The 10,363-nt window shown below is 41.4% G+C and overlaps 1 long non-coding RNA gene and 3 other non-coding genes across 4 annotated transcripts; all 4 read right to left on the minus strand.

Annotated features, from left to right (window-relative positions):
- Positions 1-474: 474 nt before the first annotated feature.
- On the minus strand, positions 475-638 carry LOC112150033. Its single transcript, XR_002919877.1, has one exon. It is a non-coding gene; the product is annotated as a U1 spliceosomal RNA (small nuclear RNA).
- Positions 639-3,133: 2,495 nt separating this feature from the next.
- On the minus strand, positions 3,134-3,204 carry trnag-gcc. The gene has a single exon. It is a non-coding gene; the product is annotated as a tRNA-Gly (tRNA).
- A 588-nt stretch (positions 3,205-3,792) lies between these two features.
- LOC112150039 lies at positions 3,793-3,983 on the minus strand. The gene has a single exon (XR_002919883.1). It is a non-coding gene; the product is annotated as a U2 spliceosomal RNA (small nuclear RNA).
- A 1,825-nt stretch (positions 3,984-5,808) lies between these two features.
- LOC112149529 lies at positions 5,809-7,684 on the minus strand. The gene is made up of 2 exons (XR_004948920.1): positions 5,977-7,684; positions 5,809-5,910 (listed from the first exon to the last, which is right to left on the minus strand). It is a non-coding gene; the product is annotated as an uncharacterized LOC112149529 (long non-coding RNA).
- Between the last annotated feature and the right edge of the window lie 2,679 nt (positions 7,685-10,363).

A 10,363-nucleotide genomic window follows, 5' to 3' on the forward strand; every position in this document is an offset into this window, starting at 1 on the left:
AACACATTTCTTACTTTCTGTTTTCATGTTATAACACTTCATCTGACCGCTTTCTGTGGTTATCTCTTCCAAAGTCTCTGTTTTCTAGCTTGCTGTTTACGGAATATTCCATTGCTGCAGAAGGGCCGGGGGAGGATAAAACACCTGAGTAGCTTAATACCATTTTAGTGATTTGGGATTATTTTGTTACAAAGTTGGATAAAAATAGGTAAAGGAAGTTATTTAAGATATTTCTTTTAATTATTCAGCTTGGGGGGCAGCCACGGTTTAGGGGGACCCAAGGCAGGTGCCCACCTTTGCCTGACAGCAACTACACCTCTGGCTATGAGAACAACTGACCCAGTGAATCCATGATTCTGAAACACAGTTTAATGGCAGATGAGCATCAAATAACTCATGATTAATGACATACAGATCACAAGTATATTTATCCTATGAAGGTTAATTTAAATGTTTTGTCTTTGAACATATGATCAGGGGAGAGCGCGAACGCAGTCCCCCACTACCAGAAATTATGCAGTCGAGATTCCCACATTTGGGGAATTCGCAGGGGTCAGCACAACCGGAGTGCAATGGCTGAGCCTCACCCTGGGTGAACCACCTTCATGATCATGGTATCTCCCCTGCCAGGTAAGTATGAGTTGTTCAGCTCACTCGCACACACCTCTTTCTCACACACACTGTCCAGCTTTAAGGTCTTTACACTTTTCACATTCACACAATCACACACTGCAGGACTCACAATCAACACTGTGACACACAAACACACATCTGGAGACAAGAAACTAACATTTTCCACATTTATTGACACAATAACAACTCCCATGATGCACTGCTGTGTTCAAACTACAAAAGCTAACTGATCATCACACAGTTTCATTCATTTATTCACCTTTAGACGATTATCACAGAGTTCAAAGAAAAAAGGTGGAATTTGACTAAAACCATAAACTGTTTGAGTCATAATATGTTCATAAAAACAACACATATGAAACTAAAATCATCAAAAACATTCAAATCTGACGTTTTTCTCTGCTAACTCTAAACCACTTCCTGTTCCTTTGTTTCCTGCTGACCAGAACATCAAAGTCCTGCTGCCACCTACTGTTCTGGAATATAAACTACACCAAAACTTTTCAACACCAAAGCTTAAACAAAACTAACAACTAAAAACGGGTGTATTACCTTTTTGTTTATTTATCTTTGTTGTTCACCTTTTAGCATATCCCACAGCAAATCAGCGTCTGCTGATCAGCACATTTGGTTTGACAGGTCTGTGCATGAGAAAAACACAACTGTAACCCTGGCTCCCTCTAGTGGACAACTGAACTAACTACAATATTTTTAAAACTGCTTATCAGCAAACAAAACCATCTTTAAAACGTTCCTGTGCAATTCCAGATAAGTTTTAAACTGAATGTTTTTAGCGAGTTCATTATATCTAAAATGCAATTACGTTGGTTTGATTAACAAACACCTGAAATGTGTTTGAAGCCAGCTCAATCTAAACTAAAAATCTAAATTCTCTGTTAGAGAAAAGGTAGATACTTTAGTAATTATAACAGTAATGCAGAGTTAGACTAAACCGAGGTAACAAGTTTATTGACGAATTAATTAAAATAATCAATGTTAAAAATTGTAAACAAATTAAAATGAGTGACAAATAATTCTGATTTCATCTCTAAAATCCGAATTTTAGGAATTCTTTTTATTTTATTGAACTCAGTCTTAAGCTGTATTATATGCCCGTCAGTCACTGAAATACATTTTCAAATATTTTGCTTTGCAAAATGGCTTTGAGTCATAAAGGGTTCTGATATAGGCCCTTTATTGCAATGTTTCCTGTTATTATTGTCACTACAGAGATTCAGTTTCACTGAAATCCAAAGGAAGCAGAGCTCAGTTTAGTGCTTAGACCTATTTTCTAAGAAATAAACACTTTTAAAAACACTGTAAATACAATAAAATGGATTTATATCAAAGGCAGCAGTCTCACCTCACAGCATCATCAGGATGTCAGAGTTGATTCCTGCTCGTCTCTGGACGGTCATCGGATGTTTCACTCTCAAGCTCAGGTGTTCAAAACATCTGAGGAAGAAAAAACAAGATAAAATTGTTAAACTCAGTCTTATATTAAATTTACTCTGTTATCTTACTTTAAAACACAAGTTAATTTCAAAAGTTTGCTGTTTGTATTTTACTTTTTCTTTTCTTGCAGTCCTGAAATTCTTTACAGTTTCTTATTATTTTTGTTATTTTATTAACAAAATGTTTACCCTAAATATTTTTGTGGTATTTGTGCATTAATAAGACATTTCTCAAATCTTAGAAACATACATTTGATGGTCTGAAAGAATCCTGATCTCAGTACAAAGAAAAGAGGATTTAAGAACAGATCACTGGTTGATCTCCAATCTTTCTGTTAGCAGCTGGACACACTAACAAATGAACCACAGAGACAACCTGGCATCATGTCATTGACAGTATATTGAGATGGACAAAGCACCTGTGACATCACCCATGGAGAATTCCTTACTTTCGGTTAGAACCAAATTAATTCAGTTTCCATTTTTCCGCATTAGGGACATCACAAGGCTGGAACCAGACCATGTTAGTAAGCTGTGATTGGTCCGAGTCAGTCTAAGTCAATTTTTCTATGGTAACCACTTTCATTAGTGATTGTGAGCTTGTTGGAAAGCCACACCCCTTTCCATTGAAAGGTGAGTAGAAATGTTCAAGGTCGGGACCAGCAGCAACCATTACTGAGGCATCTGACTGGGCAGTTTAGAATTTGAATAACTTATGATAAAGACAATAAATGATGAAACATATTAGGTTTAGCAAGAACACGTTAAAAATATGTACCAGAGCAAGAATGGTTATTCTGACATACAGAATGACTGAGAAACAGCCGTTTATTACTCAATAGAGGTCTATGGGATTTGGTCTTTCTGAATGGAAAATGAGGGGGGAGGGAATACTGTGTCCAGTTCTCATTGACTGTCAATGCTTCATGTTGATAAATCTATGAAACTTCTCTGCGATTTCACAACAATCATTATAGGGTTATATTTTAAAATGAATGAGTAACTTTTTTTTTTTTAGGGTTGAGAGGAAAATGAAAAGGGTTAATTGCATTGGCCGGGAATCGAACCCGGGCCTCCCGCGTGGCAGGCGAGAATTCTACCACTGAACCACCAATGCATGAGTGGAACAGCAGAAATAAAGAGATAGATCAGCAAAAACGATTTTTTCCCCCCTACATTCTTTTACATATTTTACATTGATAAATCTGTTTGTTTACCTGAAGAAAAAGCAAAAAAAAAACAAAAAACAAAAAAAAAAACCACAGTGTCTCCATTTAGTCAGCAGCCTTTAAATGTGTCATAAAAGAAAGTCACAAAACGAGTGACGTTTAAGGACCAAAGTTTCGCAGAGGAACAGTAAAACTGCATTGGTATTTAAAACTGCTCAATCAGATAAAAAAAAAAAAGAAAAACGTGCTCTCCAACATTTAATAAAATCATAACTAGACATTAGGAGAGAAATGTAAAGTTTTTATTCAGAGAGATCAAATACAAAACAGTATTAATGAGACTAATAGATTGATCATCTCACAGATGACAAATGTTTACATTAACTAATAGTCTTACAGGATATTCTATACATTATGCACCATAAACCCAACTAAGGTTGATTTTAATAAGAACGATGCAAAAGACATCCTCACAACAACGAGTCAGACAATAATTAAGTACAGACAGAAAATCAGCTTTTCTTTCAACATCAAGAGGGGGGTGCACCGTTCCTGGAGATACTGCAATACCAGGTCGATGCGTGGAGTGGACGGAGCAAGCCCCTATTCCATCTCCCTGTTCCAAAAATCAATTTAATATATGGTCCCCGGGTAGGGGACGTATCAGATATTAAACTGATAAGAACAGATACTACACTTGATCTTAGCCAAAAGGCCGAGAAGCGATACCGACCACAGCTCGGAGGAAACAGCCTCATTCTGCTTCCTACAAATCTATCTTTAGGTTCTACAATCACCAAATGAACATTAAATCCATCTCTCTATAACTTCAAACAATAGATAACATCAATCGTGTAACAGAAACAGACCGATGAGCGGTAAAATTAAACTAAACTAAAGGGAACAACGAAACCTTCCTGTTACTTCCGGGACACGTGGTACGATCTAGACCAATTGGAAGACGAGAAGCAGCAATAACATTAAAACAGCTAAATGAGCTATTTTAACTACTTTATTTATCAATTAATATCATGTATTTAACTAACATTGCAGCCGAATATTTTCTATGCAAATAATTTGACCAAATTCAATTCATGCGGTTAAAATAATCTAATTTCGATGCAGACTCGTAACGAACAGGAGGCCGACAGCGAACTCTAGTGAAAAAGGGGGAAATACAGCCTCTTTCCTCAACACGCACTTTGAAATCCTCCCGACAATTATAAACGTCGGCTATTTGCTTGTTAGTTAGTTTTTACGAAAAAATCATCTACAAAATACATATTTATGATTGTTGAGGAAAAGCTGCAGCTCTAAAATAACTTGTTACGCGAAAATATAAAATATTGGAAATTATTATAGATTTAAAAGTACACCGAAGGGTATATTAGTACAGACATTGACATGAACTAATGCCTCACTACTAGACGTCTGAAAGTCGTTAGTAAATCTATAAAGATTTAGCAAAATATCTCCAAATAATGCGGTATATTTAAAAACTAAAAATGAAACTAAGAAACTATGTTGGCTAATAAATCACACAATTCAATTTCACTAATATGAAAACCAAAAAAAAGTTTAAATGAACTTAATTGTTAGTTTTAGTCATTTTAAAAAAGAAAAAGTCGATCATTTATGCTAACGAGATCAATCAGGCCGACATCTTGTGTTAGCCTCCAGCACGTGAAGTTCAAAACGTAAAATATTCATTTTTTTAGACGCGTAATTAATACCATAAACGTTACACTAAAATAGAAAAACTTAAAGGAAGTTTGGAAGAAAGCAGACTTACTTTACCCGTTTTATCGTCGACGTGTTCTATTAAAAAGTAAAAAAGCCTCGAGGCTGAAGACGACGAGCTCCTCAATGTGCACATGCGCAGGAGGAGAACACGTGACCCTTAAAGCAGCTAGCTTCTTCTAAACTGCGTATTTCACATTTCTATTTAACAGGAAAATGAAACTGAAGCCTCGAAAAAGTGTTTTGATCACTGCAGGTATTTCTTTTTATCTCGAAACCTATATTTTAATTTAAACAGTTTAATTTTATCAGCTAGAATATATACGAACACGAAAATAAAATCCGGTTTTATTTATGTCTCAAAACAAGTGTAAAATGTAAGAAAAAAATGGTAATAGTTAATTAAACTAAATTTTTGTATTAAACCTTTGCAGAAATGGCTTAAGCTGCACTAAAAACAAAAATCATGTGAATATGTAGTAATTTAATGTTTTATTGCTATTTTTATGACTTTAAGCTTCTTTTGTCTATTTTAGGCACTTTTGACAAATGTTAACCTCCTTCATTAATCATTTATCTTCCTGAAGCTTTTTTCCTTCCAAATCTTAATGTTTATCTTAACCAAATACTTTTTAACAAGAGAAAACTTAAAGTAATTATATATTCGTACAACTACTCTAAACAAATTTCAACACAAGAGACATTTCCTTCAATAAACACAAATGTTTATTTTTTTCAACAGTTTTTATTAGGCTTCTGGTTTTACAGTGGTTCCTCCTGGTTCTGTCATGGTCAAAGAGGAGGAGTCTGTCTGGTTTAGATAAAACAGTTTATTGTGGCGCAGGAAGGTGGTGGAGTCTGGAGCTGATGTGATAAAGTGTCCCAAATAAACCAGGATGATCCAGGAGAGAAGTCTGGAAGATGAAGGAGAAATCTGATAAAGACCAGAGCAGCTCTGCTAAAAGATGCTGGTTCAATACCTGTGGAAGGAAGCTGACAGACTGGGAACTGCAGGTGCATCAGTCAGTAATACTGAACACCTGTGAAGACAAAAACAGACAGCAGCAGATTAGCCAGAGGAGACGAGGCAGAGATAATCAGAGAAGGAAGATGGAGGAACATCTGACAAACCACGACCGGATCAGATCCCGGCTGAGTTCTTCCTGTGTGGGTTTTCTCTGGCTTCTTCCCAGTCCAGAAAGCTGCTTCATAGTTTGGTTGGCAGCCCAGCGTGCTCACCCAACGTTGGTCTGCTCGCTGCTTCTCCCGGTGCACTCCTTTGACGTCGGTTTGGCTTCTGGTCTGCTGGTGGCTCCTCTTGGCTGTCTTCTCAGCTGTCGACCCTGCTCCCGCCGTCTGCCGCGCCCGCTTCCAGGCCCAGGTGATGGCTTCTCTCACACCACGCCGCTTTGGGCCCCATCTTTTCCCTCTCGTTTCCTTTTTCTTATATCTCAGTGTTGATTAAAAAGAGTCTCCCATCGGGCACGCCCCTGCAGCCCCTTCACAAGCCTCCGGATAACCAAACATAAGTTAAAAAAGAAAATAAAAACACAGTTGAGCCCGTTCATAGTTGATTATATTTACCAATTTTGGGCAACAAGCACAGGGCCGAGGTAACAACCCAGCCAGAAAAGGGGACATTGCCAATCACTGGGTGGAGGACTGCCTGGCTGAGTATGCAGAGAGCTTCCCTCAAATCTCCATTCTCCTCGAGGCCAACATTGATAGGTGCATCTATGGCCAGAAAGGCTTTGAAGGCAATACCTTTTAGGAGATGTGGGACCTCTACCGCCAGTACTCAAAACAAAAAGACCAGCCAGACCAATTTACAGACGAGGACAGAATCCAGAAGGCACACACCTCAGTGAGGAGATGGCTAAACACGGCGCTGACACACATCACCAGCGTCCATATGAAGAGGTTCCGAAAATATATCTCTGAATAGGAGCAAGTAAGTGCTGTGGCCATAAACTGTCCAAATGCAAAGTTTGATTTGCATGTTTGTAATGATTCAAAGATGAACGTTCCTGCAAAGATAGCGTAATAAAACATTTTTCTGTCTCACTCTAGCAACAGCTGAAAAGGGGCGATCTGTCTTCATGGTCTGCTGAGCTGATGGCTGCAGGTCAGGCTGTTGAAGGTAAGAGACAGAGTTAATGGAAAATAAGTACATTTCTTGATCCAAAAAATGTCACTTTGTCAGATTTAGTGACGTCTCAAGAGTCCTCGAGCCAAGTTAGCAGTAAAGCTACTGTGAGGATTTCCAAAGAATCCAGCCCACAAAAGTCTAAGCAGAAGTCAGCTACCCAGGTCAAGCCATCCTCCTCTTCCTACCATCCTGAGACGGTCTTCCTGTCACCATCAACCTCCCAACCAGAGAATCGTCCAATCTCTATCCTCCTCCCATCAAAGGAAGATCTCTCCATCTTCATCCTCCTCCCAGCCTAAGAACACTGACAGGCCTGTGCTGTCTAGATCAGCTGCTCTACCAAAGCCAACAGCATCTGTTCCTCAGACCAGCAGGTTGCCATCCACATCCCAGAGTCCTGTTACTCCTGTGGAACCACCTGTGAGTGACCCACCTGTAAGTTAGTAAATATGACTTCTTTTAATCCCTTTGACATAATTCTACATGAATAAGAAAACATGTTGTGTACATAATTTGTGATGCAGGTGGAGTTAGAGGGTTGGTAAGCTCTCAATGGGATCCCATCTGCTGACATCAACTGGCTCAAGGAGGACCCAGAGAGAGGGCTGTTCAGCGCCATTCAAATATACAAAGACATTTCTGGTCAACTGAAGAGGAGGCGGCTGATGAAATCAGACCGGATGTGGTTTTACCCTCCAGAGCCTCCTGGTTTCATCAGCGGTGCTCTACCAGCTCCACACCTCTTTTTCCAGAGCCGTGTCTTTGTGTGGCGCCCTGTGGGGGTTTGGAGGTACTCTCTCAAGTGTCCTCGAGGTGAAAAGTGTTTCTGAAACATGTTGCATCACCACACAGGACCACACTGCGCTGCTCGTCCGTATCAGGTCTACCTGATAAGCGGCATTGATCGGTGGAACTCCAACAGGACTGCAGATGCTGTGTTTGGAGGCAGAAGGCGGAGACACGGAACCTACTCTGCTCCACTGATCGACAGGCTAAACAAGCGCTGTCAGCAGCTGTTTGGAGAGACTGTGGAGGAGAACTTCCAAATTCCTGCTGATGTGGCCTCAAATGAGCTGCTGGGTTTAGAGTACCTCTTCAGCCAGAGCACAGGGGAATCTGGGCCTTTTTCCCTGGAGGACATCATGTCTGATGGACCTGGTCCAGGTGAGGAGCTGTATCCACAAGTGGAGGATAAGGTGTACCACAGTGACAGTGAGGAGCAGAGTGACGTTCTCCACGCCGCTCCAGCCCACATTAATGTCACCATCCACGACACCTCCACTTCTCACCCTCCAGCTTTTTATTTACATATAAAAACAGCAGAGATCATCTACTGCAGTTTTCAGTCTTTTTCATTCTCTGAAACATTTCTACATTTCTTCTTTCAAACAGGAGGACGTCTGCAGTGCAAATCATCTCCCTGGTTTCCAGAAGCTGCAGAGATTCTGCTCCCTGCTAGTGGAGATTGAAGTGACGGAGAACAAGCTGTCTCTCTCCACAGAGCAGAGGAGAAAGATTCTGGAAGCCTGGAACGCCGTGGAGGAGCACGACAAACAGCCACAGAAGTTTCAGCAGCTGTACAGGACGCACTGGGACGATACTCTCTACTGTCGGACCAAGAGGGACGATCTTGTTGATGCTGCTCAAAATGGCCAAACGGACACACCAGCTCAGCAGGACATCTCTGCCCAGAACAACCGGCTCATGAACACGCTGGTGAAGCTCTAGACGCCTCACTGCTCTCAAAGCAGCCCAGAGAAGACCAGCATCCTGAAAGCATATGAGCGCATCCAGCATCGTCTTCTGGTGGAGGGGATCCTGTCCAGGGCAGGGATCCCTCGACTGAAGACCAACGTCAAGACAGTGAGACTCCATATGGTTTCAGGACAGGCTGCTGAACCTGCACGCCACCAAGCAGCCGTCCATCACCAAAACCACCACCTCATCAGACCCCCCCTGCACCACATCAGCAAAGCCTATTCCAAAGCCTGACAGAATATTCCAAGTGAAGATGGAATCTATAATCCAGGTCACAAACCCAAACACTGCGGCACATCGCCAGCAGGCTGTCCTTCTGGAAACCAAAGAGGCCCGTTTGTATCTGGAGAACAAGAAGGTCTTCCCTCAGCCTCCACCAGAGCTGCTCCATCAGTTCACTGCTCTGAGAAAAACTGCAGCAGACTGAAGGGATCGGTTCATCATCACATCTGCAGAGTCTGGGAAGGCTGGAGATCCTTCTGGATAATTCAAGAACGCCACTTTCTACTGACTAGTGGAAAATAACGCTGGATACATGATAAGTATATGACATAAAAATGACCTTTTCTATACTACACCTCAGAACCTTATGCATGCATTGTTAGAGCATCCACAAACCCCCTCAGTTCCTGCCTGACACCCCCTGAACCTGTCTGTCTTCTGGGACTTGCCGGGCTCGAGGCCACTTTAAAAGCAGAAACGCAGCGGCGTCAGCCCTGCACGCTTACCCCCAACAGAGAATCATCTCCACCCAGGATTCGCCCCGAAAATAAAAAAGGCAAAATAACAAACGAGCGTCCGATGGAAGAACCAAAGCTGGATCAGCTGGACACTCCCTAGTCTGAACTGAGGAGGAATGAAAATCATGAAAATCACCAAGACTGAGCGTGGCACTAAAGAAATGACACTCAGCTGTAACAAACAAGAACCCACAAAACTGCATCGACCTGAGGAGATTAACACAGCACAACTAGAGCTGCATCCTGGACGAGCCCCCAGTAGTTACTCCCAAACAAAGTAAAGGAAAACTAAGCAGAGGAAAGGAAGGACAGAGCACCAAACAACAGAACCCACAAGCTACAACAACACGAGTTTCTTCTCAGTTACGGTCCGTTGAAACAGCTGGCAGACATGAAGACGTCACGCTGCTCAGCTTTGGTTTACTGTTCCTGATCTCTGCAGGTGTGTCACATATGTGACGTGTCCAGCTGGAACACGATGCTGACGGAGGTCGTGTGTTGTGGACCAGCACTAAAGCAGCAAGGAGGAGGGGGTACAATGGGGTTCTGAGACTCATCAAGCCGTGTTTCCTGCTGTCCTCACCTGCTAATGAGTGTACTGAACATGTGAATGAATTTAAATGAATCCTCTAATGACTCTTCTCTGAGGCGCGTGTGAACGAGAAGATTGTTTTCTGCAGGACAGAACTGAGAGAAACACCATGGAGAAGGTGTGACAGC

The sequence above is a fragment of the Oryzias melastigma genome, linkage group LG13, assembly GCF_002922805.2.
Source record: "Oryzias melastigma strain HK-1 linkage group LG13, ASM292280v2, whole genome shotgun sequence".
In the NCBI taxonomy this organism is placed as follows: Eukaryota; Metazoa; Chordata; class Actinopteri; order Beloniformes; family Adrianichthyidae; genus Oryzias; species Oryzias melastigma.